Below are 5,000 nucleotides of genomic sequence, written 5' to 3' on the forward strand. Positions count from 1 at the left end.
AAAGTTATTTAATTAACTGAGAAGGACGAGGTTGTTTGCGACATTTAATTTGGTTTCCACGTTTTAATTTCCTATCTAAGTTATTAAGCATCGTGCATTAAAATACTTTGCATACAATGAAAAGATCATGAGAATATAGTTTAAAATATTACAAAATATGCTTTAACACTGCGGGAGAGGACAAAACGCGGAGTCCTACTCCGTGGAGTACGTAAAAAGAGTACTGACCCCTAAAAATCATTTATCGGCCGAATTAAATCTTTCATCAACATGGTGAGGCATTTAGATGTACATATCTTTATTTATTTTGAGGTTTTTAGCTCTCTGATTGTTACAATTCGATGCAGTTCACGAATTGGTCGCCTTCTTGAAGTTTCGTAGGTTTTTCGTGTATCTCTTATTATAATGTATTTTTAGACAAATATTCATACAAAACCATATATTCCTGCATACATTTTCAGTCTAAATAAAGATATTATTATTGTTATTATTATTTCGACAGTTCGTAAGTCGGCGAGCCACAGAACGAAACTATGGGACGCATGGGTACGTTAGGTTTGTTTAGTTTCGGTAAGCCATAGAGTTTTAGGTGGTTGCGGTACTGGACATCTCAGCCTGTTGTAACGTCGGATATCGATCGCGTCAGCTTTCTTAAGTTAAAGTAGTTTACTGTTGAGTTTTCTTTGAAGTGCTGGAGTCGGGTCTCGTTTAAGTACCTCGTACGTCTGTTTGTCGTTAACAAGTTCGTCCATCTTGTTTCGATAGTCTGTCTTGTCCATAACAACAGTCACTGGTCGTTTGTCAGCGGGAAGTATCACGATGTCGTCGTCGTTCTTTAGTCGTTTCAGTGCTTGTCGTTCGTCTTTACTCAGGTTGTTGTTTGTAAGAGAGGCCGATTGTATAGTAGAAGCTATTCTACTTCTGATGTTGTCCTTGGTCGGCTCATGCAGATAATTCTCTTTGACGAGACAGAACCGCCTCGACACTGGACACAATCGTCTCAGTCGGTATACGTTTCGGCGTTACGGCATGTTTTAGTCCGTATGAGAGAACTTATGTCTCAGTGTTGTCTAAGGGACGGGAAGAGATATTCCTGACCCAGTTTTCGTCTGTCTTGTGGTGTCTTTTTGTCTATAGCGGTATTTGTTCAGAAGGACTAGGAACTAGTTTTATCACGGACATGCTCAGTGTAGGACCAGATCGAGCACGAGGTTTTTGTTCGGCTATGTTTTTGTAAGCGATGACTTATCCTTGAATTTTTGACCCGTTCGCAAGAACATTTGGTAGCAGAGCGAGGTTGCGAAGAGAATTTTGAACATGGAACGTCTGAAGAAGCGAAAAATGAGATCGAAGTGCTCATACACGAAGAACCGAAACAAGCTTATAATGGTGATGGATTGAGGACTGTCGTCGAGAATGCAAGTTATGGAGAGCCTGAGTGTTTTTACGGACGCTTACGAGAGTGTGCTTCGAGCCTGCGAAGAGTTAGAAGCTTACTACGAAAACATAAGGGATTTAACAAAACTCGGTGCCGTTTCGAAGGAACTGGATGCAATTGAGAAGGATTTCTCCGAAGTCGAAGGAATTGTGAAAGGATATCTGAGCGGCACGAGCAGACCAAACGAAGCGACTAAGAGAAGAACTGACAAAACGGGAAGAAGAGCTCATACGAGTCGAACAAGAAATCAAGCGAACTGTTGCTGAATACGAGAAGCAACTTGCACAGAACCTTAAAAAAAAAGAAACCAGCGCCAGGACCAGACCAAGGAACGAAAACAACTAGCCCTAGTGAATTACGCGACCGAGAACGAGAATCGGCAAGTCAATCAGAATGCTTTAAAGAGACCCTGTTGTCAAGAAAATCGAGAGATTTTGTTGCTCAAACGCAGCCTGTTGTATCTTCGTGCACTAAATTCCGAACGCTTCAACCACAACTGGAATGGTAGCCGGATTGCCTCCGCCCTCGTTCCCCGGAAATGTCTATACGTCGACTCCACTTGTTCCGTTTTATCCTTCAATCTCGGTACCGCCTGTGTCCTCTTCAGTGGAACAGCAACTCCAGCTTCAACAGCCAACTTCAGCGACACCAGTAGTCTCAGTCCAAAGTTTAATGAATCAATCACGTGCCTCACCGTTTCCTACAGTGAGCACGTCTTCACCGAGCGTTTATGTACCATCATAAATGCAACAATTACCCTTCAATGGAGGTCAAGGTCAATTTATGCCCACTGAAAGAAACCAATCATCTCCACTGTCCACCGCAGACCAGATTAGTGCTGACTCCTCTGCTCTTCTAAAAAGAGTAAGTGTTCCCAAGTTCTTTGGTCAAAAGAAAAATTATGAAGCTTGAAAAGCAGCATTTTATTCCTGTGTGGACCGTACTGGAGCTACACCAGAGTACAAGCTTTTGCGATTGCGGGGATGTCTTCAGGGTGAACGTCTAAGAGTCATTGAGAACCTGGGACACTCTGAAGCAGCTTATGAAGCGGCCAAGTCCCCGTTTAGAACGAAAGTATGGAGGAAAACGAAGGGCCCTGACACTTAGACTTGAAGAGCTGAATGCCTTTAAACCAGTGAGAGAAGGTAATGAGAGAGACCTGGAGAAGTTTTCAGAACTGCTTGATGGGATTGTTGTGAACTTGAAGGAGATTAACCAGGAGGCAGAGCTAGGAAATTGATCATTGTACATCACTCTACAGCGGAAGTTTAATAAAGAGCTTCTGTCTAAGTACAAGCAGTGGGTTAGCAACAACCATCGAACAGGGAATGTGAGCACATTGAGAGAGTTTATTGACAGAGAATCCGAGTTCCTGACCACAGCTTCAGAGACCATAAGTGGTGTTCTCAAAGAATCCCCTAAGAAGGAGAGGAATAGCCCCACAGCAGGATCATCTTTTGTAACTAGAAATTCCACTCTTGATAAGAAGAAACCAAGTCAGGCGTGTAAGGTGTGCAATGGGCAACATGGAATTTGGTCTTGTGAGAGCTTTAAAAGAATGACAGTGCCAAAACGATGGGAAGTAGCAACAGGACACAAATTATGCTTTCGTTGTCTAGCAGACGGTCATAGAGGTGAAGAGTGCTTTAGAAGCAGAGTGTGTGGACTGAACGGATGCAGATCATATCATCATCGAATGGTTCATGAGGATCGAGCTGAAGTCAAGACCCCTCAGAATGATTCCACAGCCAGGTCAGACATGCCGACCACATCTGTAAGTGGATCAGCTGAAGAAGGAGAGACAAATGAGAGGACCCATATGACAACGACCACAATGAAACTCACTGTTCCTTTGGAGTTCGTGGCCCTACGGACCGTTCCTGTGTATCTGGCCAGTGGAGGAAGACAAGTGAAAGTGAATGCTCTCCTGGATGAAGGAAGCAGTAGGTGTTACTTGAACAGTGATGTTGCTGCAGAACTGGGACTGGAAGGGAGACCACATGAGTTGACGGTGAAGGTGCTTAATGACAATCAAGAGAAACTTAACTCTTCAATTGTAGAGTCCATGATCAATAGTTTGGATGGAAGCGTGCACAAACAAGCATCTGCTTACACGACTGAACGAGTTACTGGCAACATGCAAGTTTTGGATTGGAACTTGTACAAAAGCAAGTGGAAGCACTTAGAGCGCGTAAAGTTCCCACAAGTGGGGCCCAGGCCTATTGTTGGCCTGCTTATTGGGGTGGATCAGGCTGATCTGTTGTATTCATTGGAAGATGTTAGGGGAAGACCGGGAGAACCCATTGCTAGACTGACACCACTGGGGTGGACCTGTATTGGGAACCCCGAGTTACAAGCAAGCCAAGCTCAAACCAATTTCACATTTCTGGTGAATAAGTCGCACGAACTGAGCAACCTTGTCCGGCGATTCTGGGACGTTGATGATTCCAAAGAAATCCAGATAGTCAAACCAGAGGAGATGATATCCAGAGATCTGGTTGCTGAGACCTTAACCTTCTGGATGGCCACTACAGTGTCGGGTTGCCCTGGAAAACCAAGCACCATGACTTACCAGATAATTTCACAATGGCCATGCACCGTCTGCAAAGCACAGAGAAACGACTTCAGAAATCCCCAGAACTTGCCAAGGCTTATAGCGATGTACTTGAGACGTACCAGGATAAAGGATGCATCCGCAAGGTCTTACCAGAAGAAGAAAAGTCGGATCAAGTACGGTATCTACTGCACTTTCCAATTCTGAGGCCAGATAAGTCCACAGTTGTATTTGATGCATCTGCAAAATGTGAGGAAGTTTCTCTCAATGATTTTCTGCTGCAAGGTCCTAAGCTCCAAAATGACCTGTTAACTGTATTGCTTCGATTCCGACGTGACCCAGTTGCCCTAATGTGTGACGTTAAGGAAATGTACTTGCAAATTAAGTTGAACCCATCTGATCGGCCTTACCATCGTTTCTTGTGGCGAAACATGAAAACTAAAGAAAATCCCAGTGTGTTTGAATTTGAGCGGGTTGTATTTGCAGTAAATTCATTACCGTTTCTGGCGCAGTATGTCATCCAAAAGCATGCTCGGAACTACCAATCACAGTTTCCCCTTGGGGCAGAGACCGTTTTGAAGAGCACTTACATGGATGATAGCATGGACTCGGTTCCAGATAAGGAGACGGGGATCGAATTGTACAAGCAGCTATCGCAGTTGTGGGCTTCAGCAGGAATGCACGCGAGAAAGTGGCTGTCTAATGTATCGGAGGTGTTGGAGCATATCCCACATGCTGATTGTGTTACAGAGGTGGATCTTGATAGAGGAGAACTGCCTGTTGTGAAGACACTGGGTGTGTTGTGGACCCCCAACGAAGATGAATTCATGTACCAAGTCCATCCGCCCAGCAGAGATCACTACAGTACTAAGCGTGCGTTCTTGAAGGGAATTGCCACCTTGTTTGACCCTCTCGGGTTCTTGTCGCCATACGTCATTCGAGCCAAGATAATTCTTCAAGAGATGTGGGAAAGTGGGGTTGACTGGGATGACCTGGTGGAAGAAAGCT

At 44.4% G+C, this 5,000-nt stretch overlaps 1 pseudogene; it reads left to right on the forward strand.

The window, feature by feature from the left end:
* Positions 1-1,417: 1,417 nt before the first annotated feature.
* LOC137989493 (uncharacterized) overlaps positions 1,418-5,000 on the forward strand; it is a 6,238-nt pseudogene continuing 2,655 nt past the window's right edge.

This window comes from Montipora foliosa, chromosome 2 (genome assembly GCF_036669935.1).
Source record: "Montipora foliosa isolate CH-2021 chromosome 2, ASM3666993v2, whole genome shotgun sequence".
NCBI classification, from domain to species: domain Eukaryota; kingdom Metazoa; phylum Cnidaria; class Anthozoa; order Scleractinia; family Acroporidae; genus Montipora; species Montipora foliosa.